The sequence below is a fragment of the Megalobrama amblycephala genome, linkage group LG22, assembly GCF_018812025.1.
Source record: "Megalobrama amblycephala isolate DHTTF-2021 linkage group LG22, ASM1881202v1, whole genome shotgun sequence".
In the NCBI taxonomy this organism is placed as follows: Eukaryota; Metazoa; Chordata; class Actinopteri; order Cypriniformes; family Xenocyprididae; genus Megalobrama; species Megalobrama amblycephala.
Window position 1 is genome coordinate 25,603,482 of NC_063065.1, and position 12,573 is coordinate 25,616,054.

The 12,573-nt window shown below is 46.3% G+C and overlaps 1 pseudogene; it reads right to left on the reverse strand.

The window, feature by feature from the left end:
• Positions 1-1,434: 1,434 nt before the first annotated feature.
• On the reverse strand, positions 1,435-5,872 carry LOC125258235 (annotated as a pseudogene).
• Between the last annotated feature and the right edge of the window lie 6,701 nt (positions 5,873-12,573).

Below are 12,573 nucleotides of genomic sequence, written 5' to 3' on the forward strand. Positions count from 1 at the left end.
TAGAACAACATTGTTGGAACGTTCTTACCATGTTATTTGTACTTGACTGATGTTCTCGTAATGTTGAGTGAAAACGTTCTCATAACAACGTTCTTGAAACGTCTTTATCACGTTATTTGTACTTGACTGATGTTCTCGTAATGTTGAGCGAAAACGTTCTCATAACAACGTTCTTGAAACGTCTTTATCACGTTATTTGTACTTGACTGATGTTCTCGTAATGTTGAGCGAAAACGTTCTCATAACAACGTTCTTGAAACGTCTTTATCACGTTATTTGTACTTGACTGATGTTCTCGTAATGTTGAGCGAAAACGTTCTCATAACAACGTTCTTGAAACGTCTTTATCACGTTATTTGTACTTGACTGATGTTCTCGTAATGTTGAGCAAAAACGTTCTTAGGATAACATTCTGAGAACATGCTTTTAATGTTATTATTATTTGCTAAATGTTTTCAGAATGTTATCATAATACGTTCTCTATGTTGAGCGACGCATAGTTGTCAACAGAACTCTTCTTAGCGACCATCGGGGCCAGCTGATAAATCAAACTTTTGCCAAATCCCATAGGAAGGACGGCAAAGACATCTTTCCCATCGACAAATGCCTTGATCGCGGTCCTCTGTTCCTCTTTTAAAATTAATGCGCTGTCGAAATCTTCTATAACGGACGCGATGGCGGAATCTACACATCTCAGTTCTTCAACAACAGCCATCATTGTTGTAAACTAATTGACCTTTCGCAAAGACCCGCCCCCCTTTGTTACTGTTGCTTTGTCCGACAAGCCGTGGCGCTATCACGCCACACAGAGTGGAAAATACATCGCGGAGCAAAGAGGAAACTGACAACACATCGACAGATGAGACAGAGCAGGTTACTTATGATATTAAACAAAGTCCCAGCTTTCAAACTGTGTAGTTATTAAAAAAATTCAAACAATAAAAACCGTTTTGTGGCTCTTTAATATGTTGTGACCATGATTGTGACAGATTGCTGTAGCGCCTCAGCTCAAGAGGCTCGTTAACCGATCATCTCTTCCTACTAGTCCATTTATAGCATCAAATAAACATGAATGAACATGAGAATGAATGTTGTTTCAAACACGGAAAGACGTCAATATGCACAATTTTTCAAGTTTAACTCCACCAAGGTTAATCTTCTAACTCCTGACTGCTTTGTAGGACAAAATGGCGGATGCGGCGTTCTGATTGGTTAGATCGCTTGTCAATCAAACTCCCCAAGCGCTCTTTGATGACGTGGCTGATTAAGTTTCTGGTGATAATCTGTCAATCATCGCCCTGACAATGTGATTGGTCCGAACAGTTTCTGTTCGGGCATAATTACTCCTCTACGGATCGAGTCCAGACCGAACTTCCCGACCTAAAAATATTGTGGGCGGGGCTAAGTTCGGCTGGCATCCAGGCTGTAATAACTTGTCCCTCGAGCAAGGAATAGACTGGAGACGTTATGCTGATTCAACCATGCAGCAGGATTTATTTCACTTCACATCACTGTAGTGCAAATGCGTATATTAACGTAAGTCACGCAGGACTTCTTTTTTTTTTTTAAGTACACCTAATTGCATAGGAACATTAACTATGAAATAAACATTTTGTTGCTTAACTCTTAAATGAAAACCAAAAATAATAATTCTTTTGAAATATCACATTTCCAAATTACTACATTCTTTCCCCCCTTTAAAGATAACAACATCATCCATATTTTATTATATATATATATATATAACCCTTCCCCTTACAACCTCCTTTTTCTTTTTCTTTTTACAACACAAAGTCTTCTAAGTGTTTGGGCCTTTTAACAGTCCTTTGGGACCTACGGACCTCTGTGATTGGACTATGCCTTTCAACAGTCTCTGGTTGGTTCTGAGAGCCCAAAATCACGGGCTCTGTCACAGTGTCTCCACCAACAGTGGCAGTTCCACTACACACTGATGTGTCCAAGGAAACATCCCCAGACACATTCTCTCTTGACTCTGAACTCCCCACATCCTGAGAGAGGATTTGATCCACATGTCTACGTACTGTTTTGCCATCTCCAAGCATGACCTGGTACGAGAGAGGGCCGGTCACTTTGGTAATGAACCCCGGAATCCACTTGGGACCATAACTAAAGTTCCGTGTCAAAACTGTATCACCAACCTGAAAACATCTTCTTTGCCAATTGTTGTCATGATACTGCTTTTGTTTGATTTGTTTTTCTCGCACCTTCTGTTGCAAGTCTGGATGCAATAAATCAAGAGTGGAACGCAGTTTACGTCCCAACAGCATTTCTGCAGGACTCAACCCTGTAGTGGACTGTGGGGTGATCCTGTAGCTGAACAGTACACGCGCCACTTTGGTTGCAACACTGCCCTCCCCTGCCTTTTTCATCATAGTTTTGAATGTTTGAACGGCTCGTTCAGCCAAGCCGTTGGATGAAGCGTGAAAAGGGGCAGAAGTGACATGTTTGATGCCATTTTTATTCATGAAGTCCTTGAACTCAGTACACACAAAGTAGGCAGCATTGTCAGAAACTAACATTTCTGGCAGTCCATGATTGCTGAAACTCTTTCTTAGGCAATCAATCGTAGTTCCAGATGAAGTAGTGGAAACAGGATATACATCCATCCACTTCGAGTGAGCATCAATGAGAATCAAAAACATGTGACCAAGGAATGGACCTGCATAATCTATGTGTATCCTTTCCCACGGTTTCTCTGGCCACTCCCATGGATGAAGTGGTGCAGTGGCGGGAGCTTTTCTGTGTTCCTGACATGTTAAACAACTTTTTGCCAAAGCCTCAATGTCATCATCTAACTTCGGCCACCAGAAATAACTCCTCGCCAGCGCTTTCATGCGAGAGATACCAGGATGACATTGATGCAATTGCTGTAAGACATCTTTGCGACCCTGTGGAGGTATGATGACTCGGGCACCCCACAAGATGCAGCCATCCTGTACACTCAGTTCTGTTTGTCTGGCTGCATAAGGTTTAAATTCAGGGCTGTCCATTTGATAAGCCCCCCCCGACAGCACCACCTGTCGTACGCGAGCCAGAATGGGATCCTTACCAGTCCAGGTGCAAACATTCTTGGCTGATACCAATGGAATGTCTTCCATCATTAATATTCGGTCCTCTGAACAGGCTTCTGGAGAAACATCGGGAACAGGACACCTACTCAAGGCATCAGCGTTAGAGTGCTCCTTCCCAGGCTTATAAACAATAGTATATTCATAAGCCTGCATCATAACTGCCCACCTCTGAATTCGCGGTGACACAAATTGTGGAACAGCTTTCATTTCACTCAAGAGGGATATCAGCGGTTTGTGATCTGTGCAAATTGTGAACTTTCTTCCAAACAGATATTTGTGGAAACGCTGAATTCCAAAAATAACAGCGAGCCCCTCTTTGTCAAGCTGTGAATAATTGCGTTCTGATGGAGTGAGAGTTCTAGACATGAAACTGATGGGTCTCTCTTGGCCATCTTCCATTCGATGTGACAAAACAGCCCCCACCCCATAAGGAGACGCATCACAGGCCAAGATGAGGTCTTTTTGAGTATCATAATGAACCAGCACCTCAGGAGACTGAATGAGCTGTTTGGATTTCTCAAACGCCTCGCGCTGTTCACTACTCCAATGCCATTTCACACTTTTTCTCAAGAGATTATGTAAGGGGGCCAGCAAGGTTGACAAATTTGGCAGGAACCTGTGGTAATAATTGAGCAACCCCAAATATGCCTTCAATTCGGTCACATTTCGGGGAGCTGGTGCTTTTTGAAGAGCTTCCACCTTGTTCAAAAGTGGCCGAAGACCTGTAGAGTCCACTCGGTGGCCCAAAAAGTCTGCCTCTCGCTGCATAAATGCACACTTTTCTCTTTTTAGCCTCAATCCGCCATCCATAAGCCGCTTCAGAACCTCACTGAGCGTGTGCAGATGTTCCTGATCATTTCGGCCTGTTATGAGAATGTCATCTAGGTATATCGCTACCCCAGGAATACCCTGTAGTAAGCCCTCCATGATTCGTTGAAAAATGGCAGGACTGGAAGCCACACCAAAAGGCAGTCTATTGACCGTGAACAATCCCTTGTGAGTGTTCAGCGTTACATATCTCTTAGAGTCCTCATCCAAGATCACTTGCTGATAAGCATGACTGAGATCAAGCTTACTGTACTTTTCACCTCCTGCTAACTTTTACAACAGGTCCTCCAGTTTGGGAATGGGGTACTGTTCCAGTTTGGATGCCTGATTAACGGTAAGCTTGTAATCTCCACAGATCCTCACTGAATTATCTGGTTTAAGGACAGGTACAATTGGTGCCGCCCACTCTGAAAATTTGACAGGTTCCAAAATTTTGTCATTGAGTAACCGTTCTAACTCCACTTCCACTTTTTTTTTCAATGCATAAGGTACCGGCCTGGGCTTATAGTACCTTGGTACTGCATCCTTGTCAACATGAATTTTCGCTGGGGGCCCTGTCCAGGTCCCTAAGCCCTCTTTAAACACAGCTTCATGTCTGGTCAACACCTCCTGAAGAGTCATAGTTTCTGTGTTTACTTGATTCACTGCACTCCAGCATATGTCTAACTCTTTAATCCATCCACGTCCCAGAAGATTTGGTCCTTCGGAGGACACCACCACCATAGGAAGTTCTTTCACCTGAATTCCATGTCGAACGATCACATCAGTAGCGCCCAGTATCTTTACTGACTCACCAGTATATGTTTTCAGGTTAAGAGAACAATCTTTCAAATCAGGGACTTGACCCACCTTCCACAACTTAACATATTCTGCGTTCGACATAATAGTGACACTGCAGCCCGTGTCCACTTCAAAATTTACCTCAGTGTCATTCACTTTTAAAAGCAAGGTGATCGGAGAAACTTTTGGAATTTTAGTTTCCACCACACTGTACATAGTGAAAACTTCCTGCGGGTCAGCGGCACTGGTTTCCGGTGTGTCACTAATGTGATGAGCTGATCCATGTTTCTGTGTGCTAGACTGCCGTTGCTTGTATAATTTCCCTCCTCCCCCTTTAGGCTTAAACTTGGTGGAGGGCAAACCAACTCTACACATTTTCCTAATGTGCCCTTTCTTACCACACTTGTGGCACTGCTCTTGCAGAAAACGACAGTCATGCTGTTTGTGATCACCACCGCATCTGTAGCAGTATGGGCGTGGCTCTTTATGCGTCTCTTTGCTTCTTGTTTCAAACTTGAGCACCGCCTGCGTTGACTGTTTAGCGTGCACGTCCGCGGACGCCTTGTTCTGTAACTGTAAATCCAACGCGTCTTTATTTGCAGTCTCTATCGCTTGCGCCAGCTGTAACGCTTTTTCAAAAGTCAGCTCAGGTTCCGCCAACAACCGACGCTGTATTCCATCGGCCTCAATTCCACACACAAGTCTGTCACGAAGCATTTCTTTCAACTTGTCTCCGTAATTGCAATGTTGAGCGAGTTCACGAAGCACCGCGACATAATCTGCCACAGTCTCATTAGGCTGTCTATTCCGAGAATTAAACTTAAATCGCTGCACAATCTCACTCGGTTTGGGATTATAGTGGTTTTTCAACAATTCCACTAACTCACTGAAACTTTTATCCCCAGGTTTGTCGGGGCTCAGCAAATTTCTCATCAAACTATATGTCTGACTCCCAACCGAACTAAGTAGAATAGCCCGTTTCTTTGCAGCATCTTCAATCTCATTTGCATCAAAAAAATGAGACAGTACCTCGCAATATTCCTCCCATGACTGCAGCTTACTGTCGAAAGGAGTGAGTGTCCCAACCGCGAGAGCCATAGCTGTTAAAGCCTGGACGACGATTACTTTGTGTGAACAAACAACGAAAACAATCCAGTTTCCTCATCAACTCCGCGAAGTGACTCCAAAACTTTAATCCTCGTCGCCATTATGTAATAACTTGTCCCTCGAGCAAGGAATAGACTGGAGACGTTATGCTGATTCAACCACGCAGCAGGATTTATTTCACTTCACATCACTGTAGTGCAAATGCGTATATTAACGTAAGTCACGCAGGACTTCTTTTTTTTTTTTAAGTACACCTAATTGCATAGGAACATTAACTATGAAATAAACATTTCGTTGCTTAACTCTTAAATGAAAACCAAAAATAATAATTCTTTTGAAATATCACATTTCCAAATTACTACACAGGCTAAAGCAGGGTAGTTCCAAAAATTAAACACCCGGATACGTTAATAATGCTAACACAACCAAATTATATAGTTAATGCCTTTGAAGATTATTATAAAAAATTATATGATGGCCAGAAATTAATAAATAAGGAAGAAAAAGTTAAAAGTTTTCTGCGACCAATTGAATTAAATAAATTAACAGAAGAAGAAGCAAAGGAAATGATATCCCCTATCACAGAAGAAGAAATAAGAGAGATTATTGCAAAATTAAAAAATAATAAATCACCTGGCGTAGATGGATTCCCCGGGGAATTTTATAAGGTATTTGTGAATGAATTGGCTCCTAATTTATGTAAGGTGTTTAACTATGTATTACAAAACGAAGACCCCCCGCACTCATGGTCTGATGCAATTATCACTGTAATTCATAAAACTGGAAAAGACTCTACGCAATGTAGGGCTGGGCGATATATCGTATGCGATTCTCACGCGCATTTCGTCAGTAAAGCCAGTTCCCTGATTACCGCTAAATCGCCATCACCTGCTTTCAAATGGAGCGCCATTTAACAGACAGAGCCGCAGTTCACTGATAAGCCACGCAAATATCGCGTTCATTATCGAAGGCGATTCATCTGCGATATGAACGTGATATTGCGTGGCTTATCAGTGAACTACGGCTCTGTCTGTTAAATGGCGCTCCATTTGAAAGCAGGTGATGGCGATTTAGCGGTGATCAGGGAACCGGCTTTACTGACGAAATGCGCGTGAGAATCGCATGCGATATATCGCCCAGCCCTAACGCAACGTATGTCTTATAGACCAATAAGTTTGCTTTGTCAGGATATGAAAATTTTAACTTCAATACTAGCAAACAGAATTCAAAAATATATAAAAAAATTGGTTAAACCAGATCAGACTGGATTTATTAATGGACGTTATGGCACAAATAATATAAGAAAAGCTTTAAATCTACAACAAATTGGAAAAAACAGTAAAACACCCTCTGTCACAGACACGTCAGGTTTCAACATCCACCAATCACAGCGCACGCCATCCCCAGAGTACTGATCACCGCCACCTGCACCTCATCATTGCACTCATCAACAGCACTATAAAGAGCACACACACACACAGCACTCCATGTCCGGTCTCGTTCGCATATACTTCAGTAAATGCTTACCTCAAGGACTCCTCATTCTATACCTACCTGTCTCCAGCGTGTCTCCTTCCCTCTGTGTGCCTCGTCTTCTGTGTGGGTGTGCTCCAGTCACCTCCAGCGATCTCCAAGCTCCAGCGTGTACATATCTGAAAGGAAAAGGACAGTAACTATCTCCATCATTATCATCAAATCATCCATTGACTCTACTCTGCTTACCTGTTTCATGCTCTATGCTCTACTGGTGTCAATAAACGCTGTTTACATCTGTGTCTGCCTCCTGTGTACCATAACAGAAGACGGGACCAACACCGCAGACCCAGTATGAGCCAACCGGATCCATTTCAGGCCCTGGTGGATGCTCTCCGGCGAACCCTCATCGCCAATCCACCGCCACCATCTCCAGTCACTTCTCCCTCACCTGCACCAGCGAACACCACAGCCAACACAACAGGATCTTCTTCACCGCCACCGTACGCCAGTCCCATGGCCAAACCGGCGCCCTGCTCAGGATCGGCGGAGGATTGCAGCGGATTCCTGCTGCAATGCGAACTGGTCCTGGAGATGCAGCCGCACCTGTACCCGAGCGAAACATCCAAAATCGCCTTTATCATCTCTCAGTTAAGTGGCAAAGCATTGAAGTGGGCCGATTCCATCTGGTCACAACGTGGTGCAGTGACACAGTCCTATCCGGCGTTTATTTCCCACTTCCGGGAGGTGTTCGGAAAGCCGATAAGGGACTCGTCTGCTGGTGAGAAACTCTATAATTTAAAACAAGGATCAATGTCTATTTACGATTATGCTTTGCAATTCAGAACGCTTGCTGCAGTTAGTGGATGGAACGAACAAGCTCTGATTACCACATTGTCAAGGATTGGAACCTCGGGTACAGCTGCATCTCGCTGCATGCGAGGACTCCATCGGCCTCGAGAAGTTCATCCAGCTTTCCATCCGCTGTGCCACTCGCATGCAGGCGTGCCTCCAAGAGCACCAGGACCAGTCACTTCCCAACACGCTCCTCTGCCGATCCGAACCTGTCAGCTCTCCAGAACCAGCCAACGAATCAATGGATGTAGAGAACTCACGTTTATCACCTGCAGAGCGCCGCCGTCGGCTGACCCTGAATTTATGTTTGTACTGTGGCGCCCCTGGGCATGCGATTGCAGCGTGCCCCACACGACCTCCTCGACCCATGGTGAGTGCCATCATTCCTTCTACTCAAAAGATGAAACCACTCACCACTGTCGTCAATCTTACTGCCGCTGATATCTCCCTTACAGTGGTCGCGCTCCTCGACTCAGGGTCAGCCGGCAACTTCGTCTCCGGCGCCCTCTGCCGGCAGCTAAGTCTCAAGACCTCTCCGTCTCCGACGATCTACCAGATCAACTCCATAACTGGCAAGCCTCTCAGCCGTAAGCATGTCCGCACTGTAGCAGGACCCCTCAAGCTTCAAGTCGGTCTACTCCATCAAGAGGAATTACATCTGCTGGTTCTGGAGGATTCCACCGCTGACGTGGTTCTAGGGCGCCCCTGGTTGGAGCAGCACAACCCGACCATCTCTTGGAAGACGGGCGAAATCCTGAAGTGGGGCGACACCTGTTTCTCTCGCTGTCTAACTGAACTTCCTGTGTCATCCTCTCCATCTTCTGATCTCTCCCTCTGTGCTACATCCATCGAGAGTCCAGTTGAACAACGCTTCATCGACATCCCCAAGTGTTACGCCCCCTTCAGCGACGTCTTCTGCCCACAGAGGGCTTCCAAGCTGCCTCCACATCGGCCATGGGACTGTGCCATCGACCTGCTTCCGGGTGAACCAGTGCCGAAGGGTAAGATCTACCCACTATCCATCCCGGAGGAGAAGGCCATGGAGGATTACATCAAGGAGGCCCTAGCCCAAGGATACATCAGGCCGTCTACTTCCCATGCTGCTTCCAGTTTCTTCTTTGTGGCTAAAAAGGACGGAGGCTTGCGGCCATGCATTGACTATCGCTCTCTCAACAAAATCACCGTCAAATTCAGGTATCCCCTTCCTCTCGTCCCTTCACCACCGCTCCCTTACTCGTTCACCCCGATCCAGAACAACCCTTCATCGTAGAGGTGGACGCCTCTACCACCGGAGTGGGAGCGGTGTTGTCGCAGCAGCAGGGGACGCCAAGTAGACTCCATCCATGCGCCTTCTTCTCCCGCAAGCTCAGCCCGGCGGAAGTCAACTACTCCATCGGTGACAGGGAACTCCTAGCAGCTAAGCTTGCCTTGGAAGAGTGGAGGCATTGGCTGGAGGGAGCCAAACATGCGTTCCTGGTGCTAACAGACAAGACAAGCCCGTTGGGCCATGTTCTTCTCCCGATTCAACTACACCATCTCCTATCGCCCAGGCTTAAAGAACATCAAAGCCGATGCTCTCTCCCGTCTTCATGCTCCAGAAGAAAAGACAGAAGAACCCAAGCCTATCATCCTGAGCTCACTCATTGTAAGCCCCATTACTTGGTCAGAGGAGACCATTCCCTCCTCCAATGCCTCCACAAACCCTCCGCCGGGCTGTCCACCTGGCTTGCTCTACATCACCCGGACACGCACTCCAACCATCCACTCAGCTCACACGTCACTAGGCACTGGTCACCCGGGGGTCAATGAAACCCTCTCGTTGCTAAAAGAACGCTTCTGGTGGCGCTTTCCAAAAGTCCTCGTCATCTGCCAGCTGGGAAACTCCTTCCTCTGCCCGTTCCCAACCGACCATGGTCACACATAGGAGTGGACTTCATAACTGATCTCCCTGTTTCAGATGGAAATACCTGCATCCTAGTCATCATAGACCGTTTCTCCAAATCTTGTCGTCTCATTCCACTACGAGGATTGCCCACTGCCATGGAAACTGCAGAAATGCTCTTCAACCACGTGTTCAGGTATTTTGGGATACCAGAGGACATTGTATCTGACAGAGGACCCCAGGTCATCTCCAGAGTGTGGAAGGCATTCCATTCCCTCCTAGGTGTGGCCGTCAGTCTAACTTCGGGATACCATCCGCAGTCGAACGGGCAGACGGAAAGGAAGGTCCAGGAGATCGGCCGCTTCCTCCGTACCTTCTGTCATGACCACCAGGACTCTTGGAACCAGTTCCTGGGTTGGGCCAAGTACGCCCAGAACTCTCTCCGGCAGTCGACTACAGGACTCACACCATTCCAGTGCGTACTCGGCTACCAACCCCCACTGTTCTCCTGGACCGGGGAACCCTCTAACGTTCCGGCAGTGGATTACTGGTTCCGAGAGAGCGAGAGGGTCTGGGACTCAGCGCACCATCAGCTGCAACGAGCCCTGCGCAGACGCAGAATGACAGCTGACCTTCGACGTTCCGACACCCGTCTTCCAGCCCAGTCAGAAGGTTTGGCTGTCCACCCGGGACATCAGACTGCATCTGCCCTGCAGAAAGCTGAGTCCCAGGTTCATTGGCCCATTTCCCATCATCAAGCAGGTCAACCCAGTCACTTACCAACTCCAGCTACCACAAGGGTACCGCATTCACTCCACTTTCCACGTCTCACTCCTCAAACCTTACCACCCTTCTGCTCTCTCCACAGGACCTGACGTGGCTCCCGCCGAACCCCCCCTTCCACTCATCCTGGAGGACGGCGCGGCATACGAGGTTCATGAGATTTTGGACTCCCGGCGTCGTGGTGGTCAGCTGGAATACTTAGTCGACTGGGAAGGATACGGCCCCGAGGAACGCTCATGGGTCCCAAGAAACGACATCCTTGATCCCAACTTACTCCAAACTTTCCACGACAACCACCCTGACAGACCGGCACCGCGGGGAAGAGGACGACCACCACAGCGTCGGGGTCCTCGGCCCTCAGGAGTGGGCCGTGGAGGGGGGGATACTGTCACAGACACGTCAGGTTCCAACATCCACCAATCACAGTGCACGCCATCCCCAGAGTACTGATCACCGCCACCTGCACCTCATCATTGCACTCATCAATAGCACTATAAAGAGCACACACACAGCACTCCATGTCCGGTCTCGTTCGCATATACTTCAGTAAATGCTTACCTCAAGGACTCCTCATTCCATACCTACCCGTCTCCAGCGTGTCTCCTTCCCTCTGTGTGCCTCCTCTTCTGTGTGGGTGTGCTCCAGTCAGCTCCAGTCACCTCCAGCGATCTCTAAGCTCCAGCGTGTACATATCTGAAAGGAAAAGGACAGTAACTATCTCCATCATCATCATCAAATCATCCATTGACTCTACTCTGCTTACCTGTTTCATGCTCTATGCTCTACTGGTGTCAATAAACGCAAGTTACCTGTTTACATCTGTGTCTGCCTCCTGTGTACCGTAACACCCTCAATGCTTCTCAGCTTAGATGCCGAGAAAGCGTCTGACAGAGTGGATTGGGTGTTTCTGGAGCAGACTCTTAATTATATGGGATTTCATGACATTTTTGTTAAATGGGTAAAGACTTTTTACAAAAATCCTAAGTCAAGAGTTCAAGTTAATGGTCATTGCTCAGAGTTTTTTAATTTAGGTAGGGGAACTCGTCAGGGAGATGCAATGTCTCCAGTCTTATTTGCTCTTAGCATTGAACCACTAGTGGAGTTAATAAGGAGCAACCCCAGAATACAGGGGATAATAGATAAAGGAGGAAAAGTTCATAAGATATCGCTATACGCAGATGATGTATTATTATTTATTGAAAACCCCCTTTCATCAATCCCAGCCCTTCTAGAGTGCCTTAGAGACTATGGCTCAGTTTCTGGATACAAGGTAAATTCTGAGAAATCTGAGGCAATGATGATTTCAGGATATTGGCCCACTCAGTTAGATAATGAGGTATCTTTTCGATGGTCTAGTCAGGGCTTCAGATATTTGGGTGTCATTCTTACACCTATGGCATCACGTTTATATCTAGCTAACTATATATGGCTTTTTGAGATGATAAAAAAGGACTTGGCAGGATGGGCAGTACTACCTCTCTCCATGTTTGGCAGGATAGAAACAGTGAAAATGAATATATTACCGAGACTTCTGTTCCTATTTCAATCCCTACCAGTTTGGGTTCCGCTCTCAGCATTTAACAAACTGGAAAAAAATGATTTCAAAATTTATTTGGCAAAACAAGAGACCAAGAATAAGACTTAAAATAATTATGTCAAATAAAGATAGAGGGGGTTTGAACCTTCCTAATCTTAGATATTATTATTGGGCTGCTCAGCTGAGAGCTATGGCTGCTTGGCTTGGTATTGATAAGGAGGCAGAATGGGTTAATA